Source organism: Protopterus annectens, chromosome 4.part0 (assembly GCF_019279795.1).
Source record: "Protopterus annectens isolate FY-2018-M chromosome 4.part0, PAN1.0, whole genome shotgun sequence".
NCBI lineage: Eukaryota > Metazoa > Chordata > Ceratodontiformes > Protopteridae > Protopterus > Protopterus annectens.
In genome coordinates this window covers 1,972,236,558-1,972,248,928 of record NC_056733.1, presented here as the reverse complement: position 1 = coordinate 1,972,248,928, position 12,371 = coordinate 1,972,236,558, and positions in this window count along the sequence as shown.

Below are 12,371 nucleotides of genomic sequence, written 5' to 3'. Positions count from 1 at the left end.
TATGTGTGCATTACATATATATGTTTGTACATATTCTATCTATCTACATCTGTCTATGTATTCCTACATCTCTCTCTATGTATGTATACATATATGCATATTTTATATATATATATATATATATATATATATATATATATATATATATATACATACATACATACATATTTTGACATACATACGTATCCATATGATAGATAGGTATATCAACATGTTTGTTTACCATACTGTATACACACACTAACATACTGCTAAACATACATAACTGTGAAACCTACTTTGTACATTGCACTACAACCTACATTCAACCTACATTGATATGTGCACATAGATGCTCTCACATACAAATGTATGTACAGCCTTCACTGATAGTTGCTGTATGTCCCCTGCCCTTTGCACATCTTCATATACATATGGATACAGACCAATGACACATATGGAGGGTTCACAGTATGTAGACCTTTATAGTATTACTTTACATTACCTGTGTTTGTCACAGCTGCTTGTGTTGCCGTCTGGTTTTGTGTCCTGCTGCTCCACTTGCCAGTTGTCAGCTTTCAGGTGGCTGTTGCTGACCAGTTTTGTTTGTGTATGTTTAATTTTGTTTTTCTCTGTCTCTGTCTCTGTCTCTCTCTCTCTCTCTCTGTCACTCACTTCCTCCTCAGGGTGCAATTAAAGTATTGCATGTGTGGACTGGGAGTACAGCATGCTTTTGTAGGTATCTGCATATGTCCATGTGATGGCCTCTGCACCAATTGTTAGCCAGCATTTGCTAATTGCATGCAGCCAGTTGTGTACTGATTGCAGTTCTCACTGTGATTTCAGAACAGTGCTATAAAAAGGTATGTGAGATAGGCGTAGCCCTTTCAGATTTTAAGGGCAGGGACCATGCTGGTATGCTGTGGACAATGTTCTGTGAGTGTAAAGGTTGGTATCTCTCTCATATTTCCAGCTGTGTTGTAGATTAACATTTCTCCATTCATTTCTCCAGTTTCCTGTACTAACTTAACTGGTGTATAGCAGTGGTTCTTGCACTTTGTTGCTATGGCTTCAATATTTGCCCTTTACACTCACTTCTTGTATGCCTGCTAGGTGTCCTGACTGTAGTGTGCTGCTGTGGATTTCCTATTTTCCATGTACATTCACACCTTGGAATGCTTGCTATATCTGCTAGGGTGTTACAGCATGCAGTGTGGTCTGGCCATGGTGTGGGCCTTGACATCTATTAGGGTATTTGAGTATGCTGCTGAGCAGGCCCCAGAGACTCTCAGGTGCATCTGTTATCTGCCTCATGGAATGGTACATATCAGTGGGGTACACCCATTAAATTGTCTGGTATGCTGCAGTTGTGACTGTGGGATAGCATGAGCATATGTATTACTACACTTTTTCTGCCATGCAAGTGGTGCATACTTTCAGGACGTCATAGTTACCATTGCATGTGTTGTAACACCTTTCTGCCTACTGTTTGTACATTTCACATGGAGTCTGTGGGGCATCCCTGTAACTCAGTCACTGTTGCTATGTCTAGGCTCTTAACTATTCAAATATGGTGGTGTCAGACCTCTCATATGTACAAATATTTGCAGGTTGTCCACATTTCTGCCTCATATTTTGGTCAATATCTCATGCACAGCTTTTTCTGGCAAATCACTCTGGGCTCAAGTCAGAATATAGTGACAAACATTTAAGTTTCAGACTTCATACCCTTCCAAACATCCCACAAAATGCAGAACCTGTTACTCTCTGAACTGTCTAAGTTTGTTGTAACATTATTTGAAATGTTTCCCTGGTTTTGGCCCTTTGCTCCACATATTTTATTACTTGGTCCGGATGTGTTCCTGTAACAGGTTGTGGGGTATGGGCAGTGATTATCCTGCTGTGAGTATGTGTCCGGCTTGCAAGGTGCTACAGTGACATTATTACCTACTAGCTACCAACTAGCATGGCTGTTTCTGTTCACACACTACTATCATAGACATCCACTAGATTTGAGAGTAAATATACATGACATGCTTTGTGTACTACACATCCTATATTCCCTTTGCATTCATTCCTACTATTACATGATATATTTATTTTAGCACAATGTCTTTGTATAACAGTCATGGCTTAGTGGTAAGTCATGCAGACTACTGTTTCCAAGGTCCTGGGTTCGGGACTGACAGTGGAATTTTATTTTGCTTTTGAACTGACTACAGGACCTGTCAATCAGAGTGACTAAGGCACTTTTAAGCAGTTGTAACCAGGTTAGTGCTGGTTTGCGCGGAGCTCACGCATGTGCACTGGCGTTTAGCTCTGCGCACACATGTGCACACCCGCTTACAACCGCTTAAACGTGCTTACTCTTGCGCACACCCAAGCTATTTTCTTTGAAAGAAATGAAAATGGGGAGACAGGAAAGTGGTGAAAAAGGGGCACAAAGAGGGTAAGACAGTAGGGAAACAAGCTCGGGTTTTGCAGGAGGGATGTAGGTAAGGCCCATAGCTGCCCATTTCTTCATCAGCAACAGCTGTGCATATGTATGTAATTTGGTGTGACATTTGAAACCTTCCACCCCTGAGAGAGTTGTCAGGACAAGAATAATACTTATTGTACAGCCAATTGTAATTGATAGTTTCCATGTCCAGCAGACATATGTGCGGAATGGGCAGCTATGTATGGGGCATAATTTTTTTGTGGGTACAGAGTGCCCTTTTTTTTTTTTTTCAGGTGAGAGTGGTATGCCAGGTGAAGGAAGTCGGTATAGCTGGGGAGGTAGGTTGGGGAAGTCAACAGACAAGACAAACAAGACGCATACAGGGGCAGTGTATGACACATATGGGGGAGGTTACACAATTGACGGGGATGGATGTTTGGATATCCAGAGCCCATGAGCCCACAGATGGCAACAGTGGAACTGATATCCCCACCCATGGGCAGTTGCCACTGTTCCTTCACTGCCCAGGACGGGGCTGTGCTGGGGGCTGTGTAGGCCGGGCAACAGGCATGCCCGTAAGTTGTGCCACCTGTGCCACAAGCTGGCGTAGGGGCCCAAGAACAGAGTCCAGGATCTCCCTACGCACCACAGTCCGGATGCTACAGAGGGTGAGTGGTGGTTCTCCTCCGGCCACGCTTGCAGAGGGGGGACGGGCCCGATCCCCTGCAGCGCTTCCACCCGCAGGTGGCACAGGGCCACCGGAGGAGGGTCCAGACTGGGCACTAGTGCCAGGTGCACTCGCCAGCTGAGGTGGGAGAGGTGGGTCTGCTGGAACCCGCCTTCCCTGTCGTCCTATGTTTTGCATTATGTCATGACAGTTTGGGTTAGTAACATACAATACCATTCACAATTAGTTGTAACAGTATGCATTAGTATTCCCATTAACCAAACACCCAGATATTCACACCATTGAACAGCGAGCATAACACATGCATAATTTGAACAGAAATACACAGTCCAACAACATGCAGGGTTAATTGACGGCAACAGGCCATCAGTTTTGGATGTATGAACAGGGCAGATGCATCACCGTACATGCAAATATTTATGACCCAACAGGACAAATGTCCAGGGGTGTTAATTGTGATTGCATATACCAATTTCACGTGGAATGGATTATATGTGGTTATAGGGTGGGGTGAAGAAAATATTATTAACACCTTCGAATACCAATACATATGCTGTACATTTCTAATAGCTACAGATATATACACACTACTGTTCTAACTACAGTTTCCTATATGATAACTACTTCAATTTGGTGATAGGACTGTTACTGCTACATCAATATACATTTTATTGTTATTCATACACGTTCATATCTGGATTTGTTCAGCTACATCATCCTGCTACATTTGCTTTATATAGCTATAGACAACTGTGGATGTTTGATATTTCAGACAATCATACTATCTGCATATTGCAGACTGAGAGCAACATATCCAGATTTTGGGATACACATTCCAGCTGCAGCAACACTTTGAACACATTTTGCAGTTTGGTTCTACTTGTCACATTCATTTCATTCTGTACTGACTGCAGTATACTTTATTCAGGGGTTCTTACTACTTTATTGGGGGATTCATAACTCTTTCTCATACTCTCTCACTTGTTTTCATTTTACTATTCAGGATGGTACTTACTTCTAGGCTTTATTGCCATGTTTTACCTGTAGTTATTACAATCCTTTCCAGCAGTCTCACTTCTGTCATGTTTCAGTATTTCAACAGGGATATATTTCACACATGTGATTTGCTCATCTTCTGCAGCTGTACTTTTCAGCCTGCTGCAGGTTGTGTACTATTATATTACAGGTGGGGCATCTTTATTTCAGACTTTATTTCAGACATTTTCATTTTTCTGTTTGGATTACAGACTACAACACACTTTTGTAATCAAGCAATACTTGCAAACACTTTTACACTGTTACCTGCACATTTTATTACTTAGTGACTACACTGCACTCTTTTGCTAACTGTCATACTTTTATATTTCTTTACAGTTACTGGGAGTGGATTACTGACCTGCCTGGTGGCGCAACCGCACCAGCCTATCGCCATAGGCTCTGCGGTTCGCAGAACGGACACCTGCAGCTGTAATATAAATGAAGTAATATTGGAATACACATCTCCATAATATCAGCTAATTTAATTTCTTACATACATAATTAAATGTAACTTACTCAGTAGTGGGGCGTTGGGCATTTGCTGGGCCTCCTGGATCCAAAGGTTCAATTGGTCCTGCTTGCATCTCTTCAGGTCCGCATGGCGGTGACGGACCTGCTCACCAGTCCTTGGAATCCCTGTGGCACTGGTGAGATCATGAGCCAACCGGTCCCACACCTCAGCCCTATATGCTCCCCACAGGACCTGGCCCTGCATGAGTTGGGCCTCATGATTGTGGACTAGGAGCCAGACCATGTATCTGGACTCCTCAATGCCCCACCTCTGTGCTCGAAAGCAACTACCCTCACCTACTCCTGTCATTCTGGCTGCAAGTCAGTTCTGCAATCATTTATGCTGTGTATTCCCGCCTATGGGGCTTAAATATGCCGTTTTTCCCACACATATCTGTGATTGGCCATTTTGGAATTGTATCAACTTCACAAAACCTGCTTTGTCATGCCCCACTTTCTATTCATTCCTATATATTTGCTATTACTGCATTTCTAAGTACAGCTGTTGTGGCTTAGTGGTTCAGTACCTTGACTCTGGTGCATGGTATCCTGGGTTCGAACCTGGCCACTGCTTTTTATATTTTATGACTGTCTAGACAGGCTAGGGGGTGTGTCTGTGTAAAGGCAGTTTTGTTACAGCTTGCTCAACGTTGCCCGTCGGTTAGCTTGTTAGCGCAGTGGGCAGCTCCGCGCAAACGGGTTACACTGATTTACGCCTCATTTGGCTGTCAGCACACATATTATGCTCAGCTCAGCTAGGGGCACACAGTTTCAGCGTGTTAAACTACTGCTCACCTATGGGCACTCATTTTGCACCTGTTAAACTACTGCTCACCTACAGCAGATGCACTCACCTTGTTAAACTGTAGCTCAGCTATAGGCGCATCTCGCATTTTTTATTGTTTTGTTATCTCACATTTCTTCAAAATAAATGGACTATTTCATTACATTTTACATAAAATATGATTTTATATGTGTACATATTTGTTAGGGACTTGTTTCGTGCTTATTTTACTAAAAATAAAAATTGATGTTGTGGGGGCTCAAACCATGGATGCCTGCTCTTCAGCCGATGCCTCTACCGCTACGCTACTGCTTCTTGGCTTATTTTGCATATTTAGTTCTTATATGCTTTTCCACTGACTGCTAACTGTAGCTAAGCTACGGGCACGCCCGTGCAAACGAGCGCACTCACGGGCAAACATCTTTACGATTTAAAAAAAATATATAACATGTTCATTTATATATTTTATGTTCATAGTCTGTGGGGGCATGTGTTGTGTTGTGTTTATTCACATTTCCATGGCCTCTGTCATGGATGTTTACTTTGGGCACTTTTACTCTTCTGGGGGCGTGTCCGCTTGCAGGGCTCGGCCTACGGACACGCCCCTACTGTCTTACACGGACCGTGTTAGCCTTAGGTGTGATTCAGCATGCCCTCATGCATATGCATGACATGCTGATGTCACACCGTTTAACTGCAGCCTCCGTGTAAGCCTTGTATCTCTTACACGGAGGCTTCGTGAATCCTGCCCAGTATGTTTCTGCAGATTTTTGAGGATTGACTATCGGCTTTCTGCTGTCCCCGTGCTGGGTAGATAAGTTCCTTTTGTGGAAAAACCTTTCACATTTCAAAAAATATTGTTTTATTATAATTTCCTGCTTAAGAAAGTAATTTTTAATCTGCAGTTTGTGTTTTAATGGACTGTCATGACATTAACTGTAATGTTAAACAGGATCCCACTTTTTTCCTGTCAGTTTTAAAACTAGTTAAAAATAGTTAAAACCATTTTTTTCTGTGGAGAAATTGTACTTATTTTACTTTTTGGTGATGACAAAGTGTATTCAAGTGCTTTTTATTGTGTTTTAGTGGGAAAAAGCCCCTTAACAACTATAAATGTTTACTGGCTTATGCTGCTCATTTTTCCTGTGAAAGATGAAAGATTTTTGTCTTGACCATGGAACAAACTAGCAATCCTATGCTTGGTCCTTCTTCCAGCCAGAAAAAGAAAAAGTTAAGCAAACAGCCTTTGCCACCACAGCAGGCTAGCAATTTTCCTTAGCCAGATATGATTGACTCAGCTGTGGCCAAAGTTTGATCCTCAAACACGTTATCTTTTCCCTGGATCCTTCTGGTGTAGAATCTACAGCCACTATGAACCACAGGGGAGGATGGGGGGTTAGCCACATCCTCTGCAGTTGTCGGGGTCCCCTCAGTGAGCAAGGGAAAGCCACTCTCACTGGTCCTGGGAGATGGAACAAGGAAGGCTTCCCTGTTTATTGAGAATGTTGTGTCTATCCCTCGGGAAGCAGCTGCTGCCATTAACAACACTTCTGGCCAAATGTTTCCTTTCAAAAAGAAATAGAAAGTGAAACATGTATGTACTCCTCCTCAAATATCTCTAGACAGCTGTAGTTTACTAAATCTGGCTCAGAATCTACTTCAGGCTACTGATCCTTCTTATAAGGTAGTTTCTGTCAAAAGAAATTGGGATGCCTCTTTTCCTGAAGAGAATCAAGACTCTGAATCTGGACAGGAATATGAAGGAACAGATGTAAGGTTTTCTCCTCAGATTTCTGATTCAGATTCAGTGGAAAGCACATGGCTGATTTTCCCCTGTGGGGGTATCTCTGTCTCTGAGGCTATTTCTAGAATTTACCAGTGTTTTCAGTGGGAGAACACTAACATTTCACATGCCCTCAGAAAATACTATGAGTTGTTAGAAATTTCCAGAACCTTCACCCATTTCTCCAATGTCGTCAGCTTTGGAAGATGTGTGTGTTACTGCCTACAGTTTTCCTGACAGTTAGCCTGTGCCTCTAAAAAGGCAGATAGAAAGTATAAAGTTCCTCAGTCTTTTAAGTTTTTATACACTCATCCCAAAACTGACCCAGCAGCTATAGCTTTTGTTAATCCTACTGCTGCTAAAAATTTAGTTAATTCTGATGCTGATCTTTCTGAAAAGGATATAAATAATTAGTACTTATGGAGAAAAACGTATGCTTCTGCAACTTTTATTTTCAGAATTTTGAATTGACAGGCTAAGATGTTAAAGTTTATTCTGACTGTGAAAGTATGATGAATTAATGTTTTGTCTGCAGTTTCTTCTTATGAGTAATAATGTACTTTAAATTGTTTAATTTCTTTCAGTTTTACAGGACACAACTCATTGTTTACAGTGTGTGTATGACATTTGATACTTATTCCAGGGCTCTTGTCATTGATACTGTTTTGAGGAGGTTTGCCTGTCTGTATTTTCAGAATCTCCCAGATGATGTGAAAAATGAGATTTTAAATTCTTCTTTGGACAGAGATTTTATTTTTGGTCCAGCTGCTGCAGAGGTGATCAAAAAGTGTGATGGGAGGTGTAATTTGATACAGGGAATCTCTAAGATTTTTTAGCCCTCCTTTTCCAAATTTTCTAAGGAATTCTCTAACCCCTCATCCAATTTTGGCAATAAAGAGAATAAACAGTCTCAGCAAAATGCTGGTAAACATTTATGAAGAAATGGCAAGGGGGTTCCTAAAAAGAATTCAAGAAGCCTAAGGTAAACCAACAAGTCAGAATGACTGTTTAAGAGTCCTTCTCCTCATCCAAACATGGCAGTCCATTTTCCTTTCAGAAAGTCTGAACTTCTGCTTGTCTCTTTGTGACAGATAGTTTCAGAGAAATGGGTTCTGAAGATCTTCCCATCAAGGTTACGTATGTCAGTGGGAGGAAATTCCACCTTTTCAGGGGGTAATTCCTCATCCACTAGCCCAGACTCCTCTTTTACTCCCTGTTCTTCAGCACATGTTGTCTTAGAGAGTGATATAAGTTCCTCCTTCCTAATTTGGAAAAGGGTTTTATTCAAGGATGTTATTGGTGCCAAAGAAAGAAAATGCTTGGAGACCAGTTTTGGGTCTATCTTTACTAAACAAATTTGTGATAGCACCCAACTTCAAAATTCTGTCACTTCATAACCTGTTACCCTTTCTTCCTCATTTTAAGTTTCCTGGTAACACTATGCTTATCATCACATCCCTATTCATCCAGACTTCAGACCTTTCTTAAGGTTCTATGTGTCTGGATCACATTATTAGCTCTCTGCCTTACCCTTTGAACTACCTACTATACCAAGAATGTTCAGAAAGAGTCTAGCTCCAGTTATAGCTTATTGCAGGAAACAGGGTATCCATATTTTCCATATTTAGATGACTTGCTTATCTTTGTGGAGTCTTTTTCAAAGTGTCAGGAATCACTCACTTGGGTGAGAAATCTCTTACACAAGCTGGGAATCCAAGATAACATTCAAAAGTCTTTTTTTTTACTCCAACACACAGGATTGCGTTCCTGGGATGTCTGCTAGACACCTCAGTTCATAGATCTTTTCTTCCACAGGAAAAAAAAAGATCTGTTTTTTGTTTTTTTTTCCATTCAGACTTTGGTCACTGTGAGGGAATACCTCATGATTTTGGGTCTCATGGTATCTGTGATTCTCGTGATACCCCTGGCAAGACTCTGCATAAGAAAGATCCAATGGTATCTGCAGTCTATTTGGGCTCAGCATCAACACCCATTATCTTTTCATTCCATTTCTGGGGTTTGTCAGAAGAGAAATCTCTTCATGGAGACAGTAAATTTCCCTAAATCCAGGTCTCCCATTCTCCTCCCAGCTCCAAAGCAGTCAGTCACCACAGATATCTTTGACTTTGCTTTGGGAGCAATTTCAGGAAGGATAAAACTGCAAGGTGCTTGGGAAACCAAGGATAGCCATAAGCACACAAATATGTAAAATATTCTTACTGTGATGACGATGCTGAACTCTCTGAATCATCTTTAGTCCCTCGACCTGTTCACGTTGTTACTGACAATACCACAGTTACGTGCTACATCAACAAGCAAGAAGCATATCTTACCTCTTTTGCAGACTAGTTATGTTAGTTTGGGATATAGCTTTACACCACACTCTCACTCTCTAGGTATCCTACATCTTGTCAGAATTGTGTGGCAGGCAAGCTGGGTATGATAAAGGCTGACCCTCATGAATGGAAACTAGATCAAGGGAGTCTTCCAAGATTTGATACACCTGTGGGGAGTTCCTCAAGAAAACTTTGTTGCCTCCTTTCTGAACAATCAACTGGCAAAATTCTGCTCTGGGACTCCATACAAAAAAGCCTGGAAGATAGATGCCTTTTTCTTTCCTTGGACAGGAATGTTCCTGTATGATTTTCCACCTATTCCACTGAAATCCAAGGTAATACTGAAGATTCAGAAGGAATTCACCAAAGATCACTGTGGTGACTCCCTTCTGACCCGGGCAACAGTGGTTGGCCCTTCTTTTGGAAATGGCCAGGGGCAATTACTACAAGCCATCTCACAGAATAGATCTACTCAAACAAGATCAGAGGTGTTTAATATACCCCGACCTCAGTCAACTTCAACTAACTGCCTGGATGATAGGGAATTATAGGGTGTTAATTCCCTTTAGGCACCTGTTTACTGACGATGTGCAGGAGGTACTAATGGAGCCAACAAAACCTTCTACTAGAAAATCATATGTTAAGGCTAGTTTTTCTGTGGTTTTACAATTGCCTTACTTATTCCTCTATCAAAGTTCAGTCATTGGCCATTTCAGCAATGTCTACCCATGGATTCTCCTCTTTTCAATGCATTCTCATGTCAAAAAGTTTTTCAAAGGGGTTTCACATAAGAGACCACAAAGAAAAATGGTGGCTTCTCCTTGGGATCTTAATTTCTCCATTTGAACCAGCTAACCTGGCTGACTTGAGGTACTTAACATGGAAAACTGTTTTACTGATTACTCTAACCTCTGCAAGAAGAGTATTTGAGTTGCAGCCTCAATCCAACAACCCTATCTTGTTTTCTATAGCGACAGTTCTTCTATGCCTAAAGTGGTATCCTAGTTTACTTTAAGCCAAACTATCCATTTCCCTTTTTTCTTCCCTGAAAGTAAAAATGAGGTAGAAAGGATACTTCATACCTTGGATATTCACAGGAAATTCAGACACTATCTTGAAAGAACAAAATATTTTAGGTCTTTGGATCAGTTGTTTACTTCTTGTGAAGGTAAGAAGAAGGGACAACCTGTATCAAAACAAACTATTTCCAAATGGTTGTCTCAAGCTATTACCTTTTGTTGTTCTCACCTTAATAAAATTATTCCAGGCAGGGTCTAGGTTCACTCTGCTAGCATCTTGGCTTCATATATGGGTTTCTGGAAAGGGTTGGATTCTAGAAGTATTCTCGAAGCAGCAACTTGCTCCTCTGTACATACTTTTACAAAGCACTACAAACTTGATTCCTTCTCTAGGTCTAGATCAGGCTTTGCTAGGACTATTCTCCAAGGGCTTCTGGACATTCCCTTTCCACCTCCAAAATGTTGTAAGCTGGGGTAATCTACCCATATAGCTAAGGATACTGCATCAGTAATCAGTATGATTAACTGTGTAATAAACTTACCATAACAGTAGATGTTCAAATGATCACTGGTGTAGTAGCCGCTTCCTACCTCTATTTCCCTTTTTATTTTTTTATTATGACAGGGTGTGTATATGTATATTTATTTACTCCAAGCTACATCTTCTCAGGGCTCAGCCTTCCACTGTCAGATTGCTTGAAAACTCTGAAGGGCTTGGCACTCAAACCTGTGTTTTAGGCAGCCTAGCTTGAGCTGCCTAACTGTTTTACCACATGGAAGGTGCCCTGAAGCTTTGGAAGCTGGATGGGTGATATATCCTTGGCAGGATATAACACACTATAGTAAAAGGTTCTGCAGCAGTGATTGATATGATGAACATCTAAGGAGACCAATAATTGTTCCATGGTTTAGCTGGAAAAAGTACTTGAAGGGCAAGTAGCAATGCCTGGGTGACTTAGCAATCCCCTGACAGAAAAGTTAAGATTTTAATATTAACAAAAAAAAAAAAAAATCAGTATGATAGTCCCCAAAAGCACAATATCCTGCCACTCACATAAGTATTTTCCATAAATATGTAGAACAAAGCAGTGGTGCAGCGGTATTGTCGCCTCACAGAAAGAGGTTATCCGGTTTGATTCTTGGCTGGAGTGCCTTCTGTGTGGAGTCTGCATGTCCTCCCTGCATTTGTGTGGATTTTCTCCAGGTTCTCCGGTTTCCTCCCACGTTACAAAGACATGCGCCTGGAGTGTTTCTGCCCGGGCCTCCACTGAAAATTGGCTTTGTTCCAAGTCGGATATTCCTGGTAAACAAATGTTAAATAACTAAAATAAATACAAGTTATATAAATGCAGATCTTTCAAACATTTACTGTTGTAATAAGTATGTTTACACAACTGCACTTTCTTTCATCTGCATGAAGAGCAAAATTTCTCGTGAGGCTTTTGGTGTCAAGCTGGCTTCCTCACTGTCTCAGCAGCCAATGTGTGACTTTATTGTGGTCAGACACGGCTCGTCGTACTCATCGTTGTCTCTTAGTCTCTCTGATGTAACTCTTTGGGAAGCCATTATGGACTGAGAGTTAGAAATGTCCTCTGTGGATGTAGCGTTGTCCTCACTGGCTAGGGAGAATCACTTTAGATTTCCCCGGGGATTACTTTGTGCTTTTAATGTTTTAAATCCTATTTCCTCAATAAGGATACATCTTTAAATAGAAAAGGAAAAATATTCCTCTCACACTCTGATATTGATTTACAGTCAGAAGAGCAGGGAATGGAAGGGGAGGGGAGGGATTTT